This window comes from Enhydra lutris, unplaced genomic scaffold (assembly GCF_002288905.1).
Source record: "Enhydra lutris kenyoni isolate GAN:26980312 unplaced genomic scaffold, ASM228890v2 scaffoldscaffold12, whole genome shotgun sequence".
NCBI classification, from domain to species: Eukaryota; Metazoa; Chordata; class Mammalia; order Carnivora; family Mustelidae; genus Enhydra; species Enhydra lutris.
This window is the reverse complement of record NW_019154096.1, coordinates 73,028,337-73,047,810: the sequence shown is the minus strand read 5'-3', so window position 1 is coordinate 73,047,810 and position 19,474 is coordinate 73,028,337.

Here is a 19,474-nt window from a genome sequence, read left to right as displayed (position 1 = left end):
AGAAAGCATGGCCGTACCGAATCAATAAACATCATTCTCAAATATGACATTCTAGGCAAGACCTTCATTGCATAACCAACTTTTCCAGTTATATCCTAGTAACAAGGAGGATGGGTTCCTATCGAGCCTGTACAAGGCACACAAAGTTAGGGTACTCCGTCAGCATTTCTGAATTCAGGTATTAAAAACCAAACCAGATAAAAATTCCAAGTTTGTCTTTCCGTAGTGCCTTCGTGTTCTGGAATTCACGAACATGTTACTTGAGGACAGTCATCAGGGCTCTTCGAGGCAGGACCGGCTTATTAATGCTAAGATGTTACTAACATGCAACGCATCCTCTCTTCTCTTCAATTGTATCTGGAAACAAGCGTTTCAAAAAGGCTCCGTTTCTATTTCCCATACAGAAAACATTCATGGTTCTAACCATAAAGTCAAGCGCTCTTTGGGATCTTTCATAATTGTGAGGTAAAGGTATCTGGAGACAACAAAAAAAAAATCTGAGAAATGTTGCTTCAGGACAAAACTGTTTTCCCTGAAAAATAGAAGCGTGTATTCAATTGCTTTTCTCCATCACTGGTGCCAAAGGAACTTCCTTTTCATAGAGCAAACTGGAGGATGGTTGTCTGAGACTTGCTACCACACACCCTATCTTAGCAAACAGGCAGAACTCACAAATCCCCAGAACATTCTATTCTAGCCACATCTCTCCCTTAATCTCTGAAAGTAGCAAAAATGTCCATGTTCATTAATATGCCCCAATGTACTTAAAAATATGAAGCAAAGGTCTATAAATTTATAATTATGCTTAGTAATCAATGTTTTGCTCTTCACCCTGGCTTAGAAATGATCCCGGCATTGAAAGATTATCCACTGATTAATGCTGTATCGGTCCAAAGGTTTTAGATCTTGGAAATTATCTTCAAGCTGACACCCTACAAAACATAATTACTGTTGAAATGGAGTTTTTCAGAATGATTCAATTTAGTGAAACACAAATCTCAGGGTCATGAGTTCAAGCCCCAGATTGGGCTCCACGCTATGCATGGGCCCTACTTAAATATTCTGGAAAGCAGTATGCAGGTTCCTCAAAAGTTAAAAATAGAGCCACTTTATAACGCAGCAATTGCATTACTAGGTATTTACCCAAAGGATAAAAATGTAGTGAGCCAAAGGGACACCTACACCCGAATGTCTATAGCAGCAAAGTCCACAATAGCCAAACTGTGGATAGAGCCCAGATGTCCATCGACAGGTGAATGGATAAAGAAGGTGTGGCATATGTATACAATGGAATATTACTCCATCGTCAAAAAGGATGAAATCTTACCATTTGTAACAATGTGGATGGAACTGGAGGGTATTGTGCTGAGTAAAATAACTCAATCAGAGGAAGACAATTGTCATATGGTTTCACTCATGTGGAATTTAGGAAACAAAACAGAGGATCACAGGGGAAGAAAGGGAAAAATAAAAGAAAACAAAATCAGAGAGGGAGGCAAGAGACTCTTAACCACAGGAAACAAACAAGGGTAGCTGGAGGGGAGGGCGTAGGGGATAGGGTGGCTGGGGGATGGGCGTGAAGGAGGGCATGTGATGGAAGGAGTACTGGGTGTTTTATGCAACTGGTGAACCCCTGACCTCTGCACATTAACTAAATGAATTTAAATAAATAAGTTAAAAATAAATAAATGAATAAGAAAAGACATTGCATTTTTAGTAAATCAAAATGATTAAACCAGTCTCATTTGCCAAAGAGTTACCTTAATTACATGGGTTCCTCAAATGCTTCCAAGTTAGTTTGAGTAACATAGTAGAAGTATTAGAAGTTTAATGTTCTTGTTTTCTAACAATTATAGGAAATAATCTCTGTAAGTGTTTATCTCTGTAAGCCAACCAGATCCTCACTCCTTTAATTTAAGAGACTTTGCGATTTAATTTGTGAATACCGTCTGGAGATAGGAAAACATCAAATATGCAAGGAACGGTAGAGTTCTTTCTGCACTACAGAAACACAGACACCGATGTCCCTAGAGGAGGACCTATGGCTTCGACTCTGCCATTTTAACCATCATTTATAAAAACTCACAGATCCAATATCAAAGATATTTTGGTTTTCTTTCCCGGTAGGCACACGATTCTTAGTTGATATGACCTGAAAATAGCCAAATAGAGAAACAAAAGACGGCTTATAGGTGAGCTCCTACTTTCAACCAGCAGTAATGGCCTTTCTAGGTGTGGGGCTGCCCTCAAAATTTGGGGTTCTCTTTGCTTGTCCTTGTGGTGCCAGAGTGTCTGGGAATACATCTCCCTCACTGAGTGAGGGGTGTGAGCATGTAAATACTCCGGTTCCTTTGATTCTGATCAGGACTTTTCTGAGTGGACCCTACACTGTCCCAGAGCTCTCGGTGGGACTGGTCAAGGTTGCTCTTGGTGGGAAACAGCTTAACCTCACAACCTACCTTAGATTGTTTTCCTGATCCAAGGTCTCCATGCCCCTGCCAGGATTTCCTGGACTCATTTCCCAGTAAACCTCCCTTCTATACAAATCCTATTCTCGGAAGCGACAACTGGAGAGCCCATCCTCAAGGTGTACCTAATATGTGCCTCATGTTTAGTAGCTGAACCCTGGGTATATGCAGGGGTTAATTTATATGGACAAGAGAAAGCCTCCATTTCTAAATTGTCCTTGTGGGAAGGGGTGGCACCATACTAGAAAAAAGTTCTGGATAATGAGATGTGAAAAGTCTAAGAAGTGAGAAGAAAAGGAAGGCATGCCTTTTTTGCTCCTTTCTCCTTCTGTCAGGCTGGAATAGAGGCATGAAGGCTGGCACCCCAGCAGCCATCTTTGATGCTGACTTTGAAGATAGGAGACCAAGAACTGAGGATAGCAGAGCCCAGAGCTGGAGGTACCCAAGTGCCACCCTATTAGTCCCCAGCTATCTCCCTCTAGATGTTTCCAACCTAATTTCAGCCAGATGCAGTAGGTCTCCATCCTAACTGACGCAAGGCTCAAATTCAGGTCCCTCTGATGCAAAAGTTAGCATCTCCAACCCAGAAGCAATGCGGAACTCAGGAACATTTTTGCATATATTTTTCTAATTTAGTCTGTCTCAGAACTTTAGAAACCAAAAGCCAAAATGCTAAACTGTGACTAAAAAGAAGAACCGTATTGCTGGGGTATTTTCAGCTTGTGTTCAGATGTTCCGTTGTGCAGGGAGGTCTTTTATGAATATCCCCACTGAGTTGCCTGCTATTTCTAATGTTCCTCAAGCTGTCGCTGGGTACCACCTCCTAATGCACCACGACTGTTACGGATTATAAAGTGAGAATGTGACGCTTCGGCACGCTGACCTCGGTGGAGAATGCCGCGGCGTTCGCACATTTGAGGGAGAACTTGCAGCACGGGGAATCCTTAGTCGTGGCCCTCGGGTCATTTGGCACGCACAGAGAATATAAGTGCAATGTTTCAAAACTTTGCTTCACACCTTCTAGCTGATCAATAAATAAAGAACTTTTCAAGATATTTCTTTTCTTCAAGATTTTATTTATTTGGCAGAGAGAGAAAGCACATACAAGCAGGGGTTGCTGCAGAGGGAGAGGGAGAAGCAGGCTTCCCACTGAGCAGGGAGCCCGATGCGGGGCTCGGTCCCAGGACCTGGGGATCATGACCTGAGCTGAAGGCAGATGCTTAACTGACTGAGCCACCCAGGGCCCCCCTCGAGATACTTGTTTTGGTTAACAGAAAGTCATGAGCTGTCAAGGGCGTTTGCTTGAGTGTTCACTTGCTTTATTGGGGATCCAATTGCCTGTGTTCTCTTAAAACCCCAGGAAAGAAATGTGTCCCGTTTTGTAGGGCATAACTTTTGACTCAGGTGGTGGAGGGGAACGAGACAGTGAATGTACATGTGGACGAGAGCCAGACCAGATAAAAGGGTAGAATTCTGACCCATGATCTTCAGAATCCGGCCCAGGAAACCAGACTGCTGTCTGCGAGTCAGACTTGTAGGAAGCTCGACTTCCATCTCTTGTAGTCACACAGGAAGTCAAACATTAAGCCCCGAAGCAATCACCGTAAGGTGGCCGGGACGTGATCAATAACCCACGCCTTCCCGAGTTTCTGTCCCTTTTCCCAAGTTAGGACCTGCCAGAGACGGCCCAGTATGCTCCCCCAGCCACCCACATAGGTCACCCTACTCCTTGTTAGCCAGCCTCCAGCTGCCCTAGGCCACCAGCCTCCAATCCGAGCTCACTGGAAACCTTCCCTTTTTCCTGCTATGCAGCTTTCCCGCTCTTCTGCCTACGTCGGAGTCTCTGCCAAAATGTAAGGGATGGTAGCTGACTGCCTCCTACAACAGGCTCTGAATAGATAGCCCTCGCTTTGGGAGAGAAATGGGTTTGAAGATCCCCGTTCTCATGGCGTCCTGGTGTTTCAACCCCTGTGGGCTTGCTGTGGATACGGAGAAGACAGGACACGAACTCCCGGGGGGAGGGAATCAGGTGAGGAGGCTCCTTGTCAAGTGCAGTGATGTTCCTGGCCACTTGGCAGGTAGAAGTCGTCCAGGGAAAAGGTGTGGGAAAAGGTCTGCAGGATGTGGATTTCTGGAGGGAGATATGAGGCTGGGAGTAAATCTCAAGGCTTCCTGTTGGGGTCGGGAGGTGGAGGGATTAGGAGATGAGGGCCATTTCACTGCAGGGGAATAAGATGTTCTGGGGGAAAAATACACCCTCCAGCCCTATGAGGTCCACCTAAGTTGACGGATCAGGTGTCCAGTCTTCCCACGTGTGGTTGAGCGACACTGAATGCTGCTGTAGATCAAGGATGAGTGGTCTTTCTCTGATGCTCTTGTTCCATATTTTAGGAAGAAAGTTTTGACGGCAGCTGGAAGGAAGGCGTTGGCGAGGGGAGTGGGGGAAAGCCTGGGAGGAGGAGGAGCCAGCTGGAAGCTTCTCTGCCAGTTCCCGTGAGAGGTGACAAAGGCCTGGAGCAGGGCAGATGCCACAGCGGGAAGTGACATCACATTTCAGACATTCCAGGGCTTTCCCAGAGGGATTCTCTACTTGAGGTCCTAGTGGAAATGTCAAGCCTTGAGTCCGCCATGTCTAACTCTACCTATCAGTGCTTCAAGATGTTGAAGCTCGGCGTGGCCTCTGGTGTTTCCAAGTCAATCCCTCTTTCCCCCCTTCAGATAGGACTAATGCCAAAGCCGTGACCCCCCAAGGGCTTGGGACCAGCCAGGATGCCATCGGTCATCCCCATCCATCCCACTCATGTCTAGGCCACACAGTCCTTCGAGTTGAGCTGATGAAATCCACTGGCTTTAGCCAAAAACAAACAAACAAACGACAACAAAAAACTGGGAGGCTGTTACCACATTTTAAAAGCTGTCTTCAGGCAGATTCTCTTCCACTCTTAAAAATCTTGAGCAAAACCCACTCTCCCTCCCCTTTGTGTTAATGGGAAGAAAACGTGAATCATCATTTTCTCAGAAGAGGAGCATATGCTACCATTTTATTAATTGGCTATACTTTCTGGCGATGAAAGCGTGGTATTCTTCTATATGTTGGGGGCGGATTTAAAAGTGTGCCAGTTTTTCCAGCTTCGGTACAGTGGATTGGTCCCATGTGGTGAAGCCAACAAGAGGCTCTAATGAGCGTTCTAGTCCTTGCCTGTTCGAATATCCCTCCATCCCGTGCGTCATGTAGTGTTTCCCACACAAAACAACTAATATCCTTCTGAAAAGGAAATGTGCCTTCTGTGGGAAGGAAAACGCTGTTGACAGTAGCTGTGTCCTAAAAAAACTGATGTGTTCTCCCGGGGATACGTCAAGCTCCTGAAAAATTAGCGGTATCAGCTCACACATTTAAGTTACGAACTACCAATCATCCCACTCAGCATAAATGCCAGAGACTGATTTACATTCTTGTTCCTGACGTGCGTTCTGGTCTTAACATTTAATTAGGCGATTGAAAAATGATGGTAGGCGAGAGAAATGTGAGGTTCTTTCTAGGGCTGTCCTTCTGTGGGCACACTTGCCAATTCCCAGCCTCCACACCATGAGGGGTGGCCTTCCCAAAGCCCGAAACTCCTGGAGGAAGAGGTGTTCGTGGGGGTGGTCTCCACATATCCCCATGACCTCCCCAAAAGGCAAGTTACCATTTGCCCAGAGGCTCCTGAGCCAGGCAGTGGTTGTGAGAGGAGACCTCAAGGTGCTTTCATTCAAGCTGAGACTCGGGACAGGGGTGGCAGTCCAGTGAGTCCGGCCGAGAAGAGTTGGGTCTGTCGCGGGGTGCCCAGACTAGAATCACCGAGCACCCCGTACAAAGGCAGCTCAGCGTGACCTGATCTGCTGATTTCTTGAGAAAAGCTGGAAATCAGGATTTTTGTGGAATGCATCTGTTGGTCACAAATTCACATAAAAGTAATGTCTGGGTCCAGATTTGGTTTGTGGGCATGAGTTTGTGACTTTGAATTAGAAACAACTCTGTTAATATTTCCTTTTCTTTTTCCTCCTCCCTGCCCCACACCCGGAGAGCAGAGCATGTGAACTACGCCTCTAAAATCATATTATAACCCTAGGAAACAAGGGCATTTTTGTTTGAACTTTTAGGGTCTGATTTAATCTTTACAAAGCATTTAACTCAATTACGACTTAAGCCAGTCCCCAAAACAACATCGCTGGAGATATGAACACTAAGAGGACATGAGGTTACCAAGAGTATTTGGGGGCTTTTTAAAAATTAACTTTTAGGGGAACAAGTCACCTTTGTCACCAAGCAATTCAAATAAAGGATCTTCTGTGTTCAAACCTGTTTGTTACCTCCACTCTCTGCTGATCCTTAATAGGAAGAGCTGTAGTCTGTGTTTCTTGGAACTTCTTTTTTCTTTTTCTGACCTAGAAAAGCTCAATAAAACGCTACATATTACTTTTGTCTGATTTCTCCTGCTGGGTAGGAGGAAAGGGGGTTCCCTGGGGGCAGGAAAGGAAGTAGGAGAGAGGCCTCTCCCAGAACTGTGGTTCTCGGCACCAAAAATGATTCTGAGGGAAAGAGATAGGGTGGGGATGGCTACCCCAAATAGGCTGGCAATCGAGAAAGATCTGGGATATTGGTAGTGGAGGTGGGTACAAGTGGAGTGGGGGAAGGAGTGCTGCTTATGGGGGCTGGAGAAGAGGAGAGAACTACCCTCTGAGAGTGGTCTGAGTGTAAGTGGAAGACAAGTACAGTGAGGGGAAGGGATCTGATTTGTTCCTTGACTTCACTTGTCAAGAGTGGTTCTTCTTGAAACGAGTACAGAGGGTCATCTTTATTATAGAGGTTAGGGCTCTTTCAGTTGCCAGAGACAGAAAAGCACCAGAAATAGCTTCGGATACAAAAGAATTCATTAACTATAGCAAATGAAACTTTAGAAGTATGTGGACATCAGGCATGGCTGTATCTGGGCACAGAAGTGATCATGGGTTACCTCTGTCCAACTCTTGTGTCTGGTTTCCTCTGAAGTTGTTTCCTGGTGAGAGGATCCTCAACACGTATTGTTAGAGATAAATCTTAGTAGTGCCAGAATTCCATTCTACCAGCTTAACAACACCAGGAGAGGAGAACACTTCTTCACTAATAATTCCAGGAAAGTCTTCAGACTGACCAGGATTCTCCAAACTTGGGTTGAGTCTAGGAAAAAAAATGCAGTTTTCTTTTAGCCTCACACTAAATATTTCTGAAACCAGATATATGTTTTTTTTTTTCCAAACCAACCAATTCTCCAACACCAGCTGGGGGTCCTATAATCCAATTTAGTTCTAACACTATCTACCTGGAGTTAGACCAATTGGCTATAAATTGAGGTTCCCATGACTTCCTCCTTGGGTTTGATATTTTGCTAGAATGGCTGACAGAACGCAGAGAAACACTTACTGACATTTAGTGGCTTATGACATGATAAAGGAAGCAGATCGACAGCCAGATGAAGAGATACATGGTGGGGGGCGGGGTCCAGGACAGTTCTGAGTGCAGGAACTTCTGTCCCCACAGAGCTGGGGTGGAGTACCCTCCCAGTACTTGAACACCATCACCTACCTAGAAGCCCCCCAAAGCCTGTGCTGCTGGGACTTTTGTGGCTTCATCAAGAAGACGTGACCAATTATTAACTCCATTTCCAGCCCCTATCCCACCCCCAAGAATGGCTGGTGGGACTGGAAATTCCCAGCTTCTGATCATGGTGGGAGTGGCCTTTTTGTCAAAGCCAGATCAGGGAGCTCTTCCAGAGTCACCACATCAGAACAAAAGACACGCTATCACCCAGCAAACTCAGGGATTTAGGAACCCTGTGTCAGGATCTGGGGAAGTTGGAGGAAATTGGAAGGGGAGGTGAACGATGAGAGACTATGGACTCTGAAAAACAATCTGAAGGGATTGAAGGGGTGGGGGGGTGGGAGGTTGGGGGAACCAGGTGGTGGGTATTAGAGAGGGCACGGACTGCATGGAGCACTGGGTGTGGTACAAAAACAATGAATACTGTTATGCTGAAAATAAATTTTAAAAAATGATAAAAAAAAATAAAAACCAAATACCAGTAGGAACTGGGGACAGGGACCAAAATAGATGGTTTTAAAAAGATGTTTGATCTTTTTTCATTGAAGTTTAATTACCCGTCAGTGTTATATTAGTTTCAGGTGTGCAACAGAATAACGCAACTGTTCTCTGCATTCCTCCACTCACCCGCTAAGTGTGCTCACCATCTGTCATGGGACAATGTTCTTATGATTATTGACTACGTTCCTTATGCAGTACTTCCCATCTTCGTGACTTCCTTATTTTGTAACTGGAAGTTTGTGCCTCTATTTCTCCCATCCCCCCCTCTGGCAACCCTCGTTTGTCCTCCATCCATAAGAGTCTGCATTTTTGTTCGTTTCTTTGTTCGTTGGTTTTGGTTTTTCAGATTCCACATTATAAGTGAAATCGTGTGGGGTCTTTCTCTGTCTGACTTCTTTCACTTGGTGTAATACCCTCTAGGTCCAACCACACTCTTCGTTTCTTATTACTTTGCAGATCACGTGCCCGTCTCTGAACCAGTTTCTTTGGGACTGGGGATGCGGTGCTCCCGGGGCCATGCCTGGGTCACAAGTCCACCATCTGGGCTGGGAAGGGGGATCACGCCTATCCTAAGAGCATGATGGGACAGTGGGGGAGAGGATTGTTGTACAAATGAAAACAGGGGTGATCTTCTCAGAAAAGGGGGATTGCCTGGCTGCAAAAGCAACATATTAGCTCTGTGAAGGCAGGAACTCTCGCTGTTTTCTTGACAATATGTCACTGGTGCCGTCTGTCCACTCTGTCCTAGACACTTGACTGGGAGTGGATCTTGGTGATCTGGTCCTTGCTGCAAGTTCTTCTAAGTGATCTTACATAACCAGGCTTCTCTGCTCCCTTCAAGCCCTAAGTCTGATTAATAAGATTCCACAAGCCTTCTAGGGAAATGTGTCTCCATCCGTGCTGGGTGTACCCCACACCTGTACCCCATATGTGTGGGGGGGTACATTACTGAGCCCCAAGTTAACCACACTCTCTAAAGTAGCCTAGCCACCATGTGGGGTGTACGGATGGCACCCACCCTGCCATTTGCTCTCTGCTTGCCCACCTGTGACCTGGGGAAGGCTCTTTCCCTTTGACATTTAATGGCCGTAAAGGATTTGCCATATTGTGAGAGAGGCAGCAGGAACATGGGTGTCCTGGGTGTGGATGGAGCAAGGACAGAGGACACATTTCTTTGGTTCTGGTCGCCCTTGCAACCTCAATTCACAGATGCATTTATTTGGTTGTATTTTCCACATCCCATCAATCTGTTCCTCTGCCTTTGCATCACGGGTTCAAAGTCCTTCCTGAGTTTGTGTCTGAGAAAGTGAGAAGAAACCCTTGAACCTGTAATAGTACCTTTCTGCCAGCCAAACTCAGGCTGCAGGCTTTCTTTTTTAACTAAGAGTTTCTCTCTAAAACTGCACTTTGTGATGTCAAGATGACTCTAACTTTGAGGTGGGGTATAGAAGGGCCTGAACAAGGACTTTATTTGATGCTCTAGTAAAGGATAAAAGCACAGTTGTGAGTGGAAATGTAGGTCATTCTGTCCTCCTGGATCTACCTGCTGATTTCTCATCTCCCGACCGTGAACCTGACCCAGAGCAGAGTCAGGCTTAGGAACTGGGAACATGGCTTTGCCCAACCCTGTGGAAAGGCCTTGGCAGCATTAAGGAACACCGGGAGTCCGATAATCTGGGGCAAGGAAATCAGGTGTTGCCTCTGCTTTGGAATTAGCTGATCCCCAGGGGAGCCCGGAGCTCAGGGAGATTTGGGTTCCTGAGGACAGTGTGGGCGCCATGTCTGTTTTCAATAAAAAGCCACGGTCCAGGAAGACTGGAGAGAGGACACCTGCAGTGACAGCGTGCTGGGCCAGAGTTCCCAGGAGCACACGAGCCTAACTTGAGGTTCCTGTGTAGATTCTGACGGCTGCTGAGCATCCAAAGGTCACCTGCCCCTTGCTATGTCCTTGACTGGCTTGAAATGGCTGTCACACCCCCCACCTGCTCCCTCCACTCCTGCCTTCCTGCCTAGGCACCCGCCCAACCCCACTATAGTGCTAATTAGGGCTGTGTTGGCATGACCCTCAGGGGCACTTGGTTTATACCAGTGTCTTCTCTTCCACTGATGACACAGACCTCCCTGAGGCACAGGGGAATGGTTGCATTTAAATCCGGATTCACCACTTAGAAGTCTGAGACCCTAACCTGTCCAGGCTGAACTGCTTTCATCTTTTAAATGGGGATCCATCATAATACCAGCATTACTGGGTTATTAAAAGATTGAATACGATAATGTTTATCAAGTGCTTGACACATGCAAAATAATTCTTAATATCTATGAGTTCTTCCCTAAGAAACGTTTACCTACGAAAACCCATCAATATTGGTGTTGTACTGATCAAAATGTTGGTGTCTATAAAGGCAGCAGGCCTCATAGCTGATGGCTGCCTCACCCCTCACCTCCTGTCGTGTTTATCCACAATGCCTCCTGACACCCCTGGACGAAGGGAGCTGCTCACTCTTCCCGTCCCTTCTATGAGCGCCTTCCGGGAGTGCTCCACCGGAGCCCTCCTTGTCCTCTCAGAATGTCCCTGATGCTCATTCTAACTGTGGTTCTTGTGTGTAGGAGCCATGTGGAGAGGGCTTCAGTGGCCAAGATGCCATCATGGGTCCCAGCCAAGTCCTACCTGGCAGCTCTCGTGGCCCCGACCTAGAGATCCGGTCTTCTCCACCAGCCGATGTGTGAGGACACTGAGCACGGGCAAAGGAGGGACCAACTTTGGAGTCTTTGCTGGAAACCACTTTTCTAACACCAAGTTCACCCTCTCCTCCTGAGAGGCGGAAAGTGTTATCATTTGACAGGTTCTGGAGGACAGAATGTTGAAGCTGTTGATGGAATTCTGAAGTTTTTTTGTTTTTTTTTTTTTAATCTTCTTTCCCCCAAACATGTGTGTCTCCTTTTTTCTTCTCTTTTTGGACTTTGAAAATGTTTCAGAGAGTTTCACCCTCTCTGAGTTACTGAAAAGTGCTTCAAAGGGTTGATCCCATTTTCTGAAGAGGAAATTGAAGCGCTGTAGGTTCCAAGGAAACACTGGAGGGAAACGGTTTAAGAGTGTGCAGTTTGGAGGGGCACCAGAGTGGCTCAGTAGGTTGTCTGACTTCGGCTCAGGTCCTAATCTCAGAGTCCTGGGATCAAGCCCCGTGTTGGGATCCCCGCTCAGCAGGGAGTCTGCTTCCCCTTCTCCCCCTGCCCTTCCCCCTGCTCATACTCTCTCTCCCTCTCTCCCTCAAATAAATAAATAAAATCTTTAAAAGGAAAAAAGAGTATGCAGTTTGGAATGCCGCACACTCAGGTTCGGGCCTGGATCCTCACGTGCTGGAGGAGTAACCTTACCCACTATACTCACCTTTAAAAGCTAATAAAGGTAGCTTCAACCTTTTTATTCTCCTTAACGTGTCTTTTGAAAAGCAGTTTTTAATTTTATGAATTCTGGCTTGTCTATTTGCTGTTTGATGGATCATGCCTTAAATTTTGTATTAAAAAAAGTATGTGCCTAACCTGAGCTCACAAATACTTTCTCCTCTGTCTTTTTCTGCAAGTCTTACGGTTTTAGATTTTAGGTTTAGGTCTGTGACCCATTCCTGGGAGAAAAATCTTTGCAAAGTTTTTATCCAACAAAGAATATGTATTACAAATATATTCAAAAAGCCCCTCAAAACTCAATAAGAAACTGGGGTGCCTGGGTGGCTCAGTGGGTTAAAGCCTCTGCCTTTGGCTCAGGTCATGATCCCAGGGTCCTGGGATCGAGCCCCACATCGGGCTCTCTGCTCAGTGGCGAGCCTGCTTCCCCTTCTCTCTCTGCCTGTCTCTCTGCCTACTTGTGATTTCTCTCTCCGTCAGATAAATAAAGAAAATTTAAAAACAAAACAAACAAACAAAAAAAAAAACCAAAAAAACTCAATAAGAAATAGACCTAAATAGCCCAATTAAAGAAATAGGTAAAAAAGCTGAACAAGCTTTATCAAAGAATATATAGGGAGGGCAAATCAACATCATTAGCCATCAGGGAAATTCGAATCAAAACCATATATAATGAACATTATAGGCATTAGAGAAATGCAAATTGAAACCACAATAAGAAACTATGACACACCTATGAGAATGATCAAAATAAAAAAACTAACCATACTAAGTATCAGTGAGAATGTGGAGGACCTAGAATTCTCATACACTTCTCAGGGGAACACAAAATGATGCAATTACTTTGGAAATAGTTTGGACATTTATTTTATTTTGTTATGTTTGTTATGTTACATTACGTTACGTTATGTTATGTTATGTTATGTCACCATACAATACATCATCAGTTTTTTTGTTTTTTTTTTTTTTTTAAGATTTTATTTATTTATTTGACAGAGAGAAATCACAAGTGGGCAGAGAGGCAGGCAGAGAGAGAGGAGGAAGCAGGCTCCCCGCTGAGCAGAAAGCCCGATGCGGGGCTTGAACCCAGGACCTGGGATCATGACCTGAGCCGAAGGCAGCGGCTCAACCCACTGAGCCACCCAGGCGCCCCACATCATCAGTTTTTGATGCAGAGTTCCATGAATCATTTTTGCGTATAACACCCAGTGCTCCATGCGATCTGTGCCTTCCTTAATACACACCACCAGGCTCATCCATGCCCCCAACTCCCTCCCCTCTGAAACCCTCAGTTTGTTTCTTGAGTCCATAGTCTCTCATGGTTTGTCTCCCCCTCTGACTCTCCCCCTTCATTTTTCCTTTCCTTCTCCTAATGTCCTTCATGCTATTCCTTATGTTCCACAAATATGTGGAGCCATATGATAATTGTCTTTCTCTGCTTGATTTATTTCACTGAGCATAATCTCCTCCCTGGGGATTGTAAAAGTTAGGTATTCATCCTTTCTGATGGCTGAGTAATATTCTATTGTATATATGGACAACATCTTTTTTTTTAAAGATTTTATTTATTTGACAGAGAGAAAGAGATCACAAGTAGGCAGAGAGGCAGGCAGAGAGAGGGAGAGGAAGGAAGCAGACTCCCAGCTGAGCAGAGAGCCCGATGCGGGCTCTATCCCAGGGCCCTGGGATCATGACCTGAGCTGAAGGCAGAGGCTTTAACCCACTGAGCCACCCAGGCTCTCCTGGACCACATCTTCTTTAATCATTCATCTGCTGAAGAGCATCTCAGCTCCTTCCACAGTTTGGCTATTATGGACATAGCTGCTATGAACACTGGGTACAGATGGCCCTTCTTTTCACTATACCTGTATCTCTGGGGTGAATACCCAGTAGTGTAGTTGCTGGGTCATAGGGTAGCTCTATTTTTAACTTTTGAGGAACCTCCACACTGTTTTCCAAAGGGGCTGCACCAACTTGCATTCCCACCAAAAGTGTAAGAGGGCTCCCCTTTCTCTGTATCCTCTCCAACGTTTGTTGTTTCCTGCCTTGTCAATTTTGGCCATTCTAACTGGTATAAGGTGGTATCTCAATGCGGTTTTGATTTGAATTTCCCTGATGGCTAATGATAATGAACATTTTTTCATGTGTCTTTTAGCTATTTGTATGTCTTCTTTGCAAAAGTGTCTATTCAGGTCTTCCTCCCATTTTTTGACTTGATTATTTGTTTTTTAGGTGTTGAGTTTGAGAAGTTCTTTGTAGATCTTGGATACCAGCTGTTTATCAGTAGTGTCATTTGCAAACCCATTCTGTGTGTTGCCTCTTTGTTTTGTTGACTGTTTCCTTTGCTATGCAGAAACTTTTTATCTTGACAAACTCCCAAAAGTTCATTTTTGCTTTTGTTTCCCTTGTTTTGGAGATGTGTCTTGAAAGAAGTTGCTATGGCCAATGTCAAAGAGGTTACTGCCTATATTCTCCACTAGAATTTTGATGGATTCCTGTCTTACATTGAGGTCTTTCATTCATTTAGAGTTTATTTTTGTGTATGGTGTAAGGGAATGGTTGATGCTTCTGAATATTGCTGTCCAATTTTCCCAGCACCATTTATTGAAGAGAATGATCTATACTCTAAAACTACAGAACACTTATGAAAGAAATTGAAGAAGACACAAAAAGATGGAAAAACATTCTGTGCTCATGAATCAGAAGAATAAACATTGTTAAAATGTCTGTGCTGCCCAGAGCAATCTATACTTTCAACACCATCCCAATCAAAATACCAATAACATTTTTCAAAGTGCTGGAACAAACAATCCTAAAATTTGTATGGAAACAGAAAAGACCCCCAAACTGCCAAGGAAATGTTGAAAAAGAAAGACAAAGTTGGGGCCATCACATTGCCTGACATCAAGCTGTGTTACAAAGCTGTGATCACCAAGATGGCATGGTACAGGCACAAAAACAGACACATAGACCAATGGAACAGAAGAGGGAACCCAGATATGGACACTCAACTCTATGGTCAACTAATCTTTGACAAAGCAGGAAAAAATATCCAGTGGAGGGGGGAAAGTTTGGTTGTTTCTTGAGAAGTTACACTTAGTCTGTCTTAGTAATGAATCCAGCAGTTCCGCTCATAGTTATTCACCCAGGAGAAATGAAAGCATATGTTCATACAAAGATGCGTAGATAAATGTTCATCGCAGCTTTGTTTGTAATAGCCCCAAACTGGAAACAACCTAAATGCCCATCAGCAAGTGAATGGATAAAAAAGACTATGGTACATCCATGCATGGAATACTACTCGATAATAAAAAGGGCAAACTATTGGTAATACACAATGAACTTGGGTGAACCTTGAGGTCCTTATGTGAGTGGAAAAAAACCAATCTCAAAAGTTACATACTGTATGATCTTGCCTATATGCCAACCATGAAATGACAAGCAGAGACGTGATAGACACTTGCCCACCAGGGCTTCTCCTGTTGGAACACTTGCTCTTGGAGCTCGGTCACCACTCTGTGAAGCCCGGACCACATGAAGCAGCCACATGGAGGATAACAGAGACCCTCCACTCAGCAGACCCAATGGAGCTCTGGCCAACAACCAGCATCAACTGCCATCTTGGATGTTCCAGCCCAGTAGAACCCCTGGAAGGCTGCAACCCAACCATCATCATAGGTGGAGAAGAACTTCCCCTTTGATCCCAGGCAAGTCACCTAATTGTGAGAGATAATGATATGGTTGGTCCCTTAAGCCACTAAGTTTTGGGATGGTTTGTTGTATAGCAATAGATGACTCAAATGGGGCCCTACATCCTATTAGCTTAGTGACTCTGGGATTGACTTGAGCCAGTGTCCGTCCATGAACAAGTACGACCACAGCCAAGGAAAGTGCAGGTCAGCTAAACCCAGGTCATACATCCAGCCCTGGATCTGCGATGGCACCAGCTCTCAGTGTCATCCAGGCAGAGAGCAAGGAAGACCCTTTCTCCAGGGACAACAAAGTATGGTTTCCAGAAGAAAGGCATTGGGCATGGGCAGAGTGGACCAAAGCAGACCACAGAGGACTCCCAGGAGAGGGAGGACACGAATGAATTTGGGGATCTGAGAGAGTTGACATAACCACAGGAAGATTCATCTTTGTGTGGATCACAGGAGGTAATTTTAGGTAAAGTATTTCACCCAATATCTGGCACAGAGTAAGTGCTCAACTCTTTTTTTTTTTTAAGATTTTATTTATTTATTTGTCAAAGAGAGAGAGAGAAAGAGCAAGAGCACAAGCAGGCAGAGAGGCAGGCAGAGGCAGAGAGAGAAGTAGGCTCCCTGCTGAGCAAGGAGCCCTATGTGGGACTCGATCCCAGGACGCTGGGATCATGACCTGAGCAGAAGGCAGTGGCTTAACCCACTGAGCCACGCAGACGTCCCAGTGCTCAACTCTTGATTGAGCTACAATCACAGTAGCTGTAAATTATTAAGGCACCCCTTCCTCTGCAGACATTAGCCCATATTTGGTCCCAGTACTGGCCATATTTACATAGAAGTACATTTGGCTTTATTTGAAGGACTGTCCCCAGACTACGAGGCCCCAGTAATCAGAGGCAGAGAAGTGTTGTGCTTGTCTATTTGAAAAGCTGTTGTCTTATTAACTCTTAGCCCCAGGGACTGGACTCTGTGGTAGCTCCTAATTTAGGAGACAAATAACTCAGCCTGGCCTAGTCCTGTCTGGTATCGAGGTTTCCATGGAGACTGGGATGGAGACAGAAGTAGCTTCGGAGGCTCAGACACCTTCTCCTGCTGCCAAGAGCCCAGCAGTCCTGGGGGCTCTTTGGTGAGATCAGAGATGGGTCACAAGGGGGTGTGTGTGTGCACGTGTGTGCATGTGTGTGCATGTGTGCACAAGTGTGTGGATGTTAGAGACTTGGCCTTAGATATCTGCATGTGCACAGGGGGTCCTCGCTTATGAGAGGCCAAGTAGTCCTGGAAAACCCAGCGGACAGCCGCCACCCGTGCCCTGGACGAGGCAAGAGAACTCTCCAGGCTAGCTGCCCCCACATCTTCCCACGAAGGAGCCTTGCTGCTGAAGACTAGCCGGCTCCTTGGCCCCCAGCGTTTGTTAACCTTCAAGATCAGAGGTTGGACGGCATCCTCGTTCCTGCTCTTTGAGTGTCTCTGGCTCAGGAGCCCGCCCTTGGTCTGCTGCAGAGGCGACGGTGGGAGCTGTGACCTCCGTCTCTCGGAGCCTGGACTTCTTGCTGTCACAGGCAGCATGTGGTTTGGGAGAGGAGATGAAGAGGAGGAGGAACCCGAGTGTCTGTGGCTTACACGCCCCGTGTGGGAATCGGTGTCTCTGGTTTGAATCTGTGTCTCTGGTTTCACGGCAGAACTTGTACTGAGCGCCTACGGCTGGCCTGGCCCTGTTCCGCCCGCTGCTGAATCAGATGCAGCCCTTTTCCTTAAGAAGCACACGGTCCACGTGGGGAGGTGGACACGCAAACCAGGCGCTGGAGCCCATGGGCTTCGGACTGCTGGGGAGCCCAAAAACAGAGCCACCACTGTGCCCCCCGGGAACCACCGCTTCCAGACACCTGCTTAGCTCCTTTCTGCTGACACGGGTGCCCTCTAAGCCCGCAGGGAATGGTATAGACACCTTCTCACAGACCCCACCCACTGCCGGAGGCGGTGACCATGTGATCCGCTAGGCTTGGCTGACACCTCTCCCCCCACTTCGGTTTGCTGACTTGAGACAGTAACCCCCCAGCAACACATGCTTTTCCTAACCTAGACTGAGTTTGTTTCCTGATACTTTGCAGCCCCCCCAATTCAACTAACCCAGAACATGACCTGTGACCTGGTTCCTAAATAAGGCGGCCCTTGTCATTTGGTGAAACAGGGAAGAGCTCTTCAAAGAAGAGAGCAGAGAGGAGGAGGACAGGATGGAGGCATCTGGCCAGGGTTGCCGAGGGTGACCAGGGTGGGATATCAGGGCAGGCTGGGGGGTGGGTTACTGCTGGACTGTGGAGCCTTGTAATCAGCCAGAAAATAGGGGTTCACAGGTATCTGCCGAGATGACATCTGTAGAAGCTCTCAGAATTATTTTATTTTATAAGATTTTATTTATTTATTGGACAGAGAAAGAGAGAGGGAGGAGACAGAGAGAGCACAGGCAGAGGGAGCGACAGGAGGAGGAAGAAACAGGCTTCCTGTTGAGCAGAGAGCCCAACCCAGGGCTTGATCCCAGGACCCTGGGATCATGAGCTGAGCCGAAGGCAGACGCTTAACCGACTGAGCCACCCAGGTGCCCCTCTGAATTGTTGCATCACATGCTTTTTGTTGTGAATGTGTCGGTGGCAGGACTCAGATCTCAGATCCCTTCTCTCCTCTAACGAGACCCAGACTCACGACACTGGGGAGTCCAAACTCACCCGACACCCCACTGCGATGCTGCTTCGCCGTCTCGCGTTCAGCAAGCTGAGCCTCTGACCTCGGCCCACCCAACCTCTTCTCCCTGCCACTCAAAGTTGGTGGGAATTCCATTCTTCTGCTTGCCCTGGGTGAATACCCTGGAGTCCTTCAACTTGACTCCCTCCTTCTCGCACACCCCCAGCCAACTCCTCAGTCCGTCGCATTGGGGCTACTCTGCAAATGCTTCCGGACGGGTCCGGTAAACGTCACTTTGCTTCTAACAGTGACGCTGTTCCCGTTGGCTCTCTTCTGTCGGGACGAAGAGCATCTTTCCAGGGTGGCCACGTGGGTGTCCCAGAGTGTATCACTTCTATTGTGAAAATAGAAGGGCAGGGCTCAAGGGGGATCTGCTGGAGCTGATGCTCGCTGACATTAAAGGGAGGGAGGAAAAAACCAGCAAGCGGGCGCGCTGGACCAATTTAGTCTTGTTAAATGCACCATAAGAACGGAGTGTGGGAGGGAGCACTTCGTCAGCTCCCCAACTATTTGTCATTGAAAAGGCGCCTGCTCGCTAACACGTCGTGGAGAAAGTCACCTCGGGAGCGCAACTGTTGGGTAAATAAGAAGATGCTTCCTTGAATCTTATAGGCCACGTGGGGGGAGTTTTGAAGAAGCCAAAAATCATCTAAAATAGTGCAATCGCAGCTTTTTTTGTTTTTTTTCATGACTTATTGAGGGGCCATCGGAGGTCCCCAAGTCCTCCTCCTTCCATTTGCCAATGCTTTATTAAAGGGAAATGATACAGATCGGGAGCAGTCACTGTATGCATCCCCACGGCTGGGCCAGTGCAGTCAGCGACTTAACCCAACGCTCGTCTGAGGCTGGCGGTCGAGGTGTTTTGTGGCCGCGCTAACATCTCAATCAACTGACCACCAATAAAGGAATCATTGCCCTCAGTAATGCGGGCCTTGGGGTGGGGGTGGGGGGCTGATCCAGTCAGCCTTGAGAGGCCTTGAGAGCAAAAATTGAGGTCCCCAGAAAAGAAATGCTGTCAGAAGACAGCCCGAGTCTCCAGCCTGCCAGCC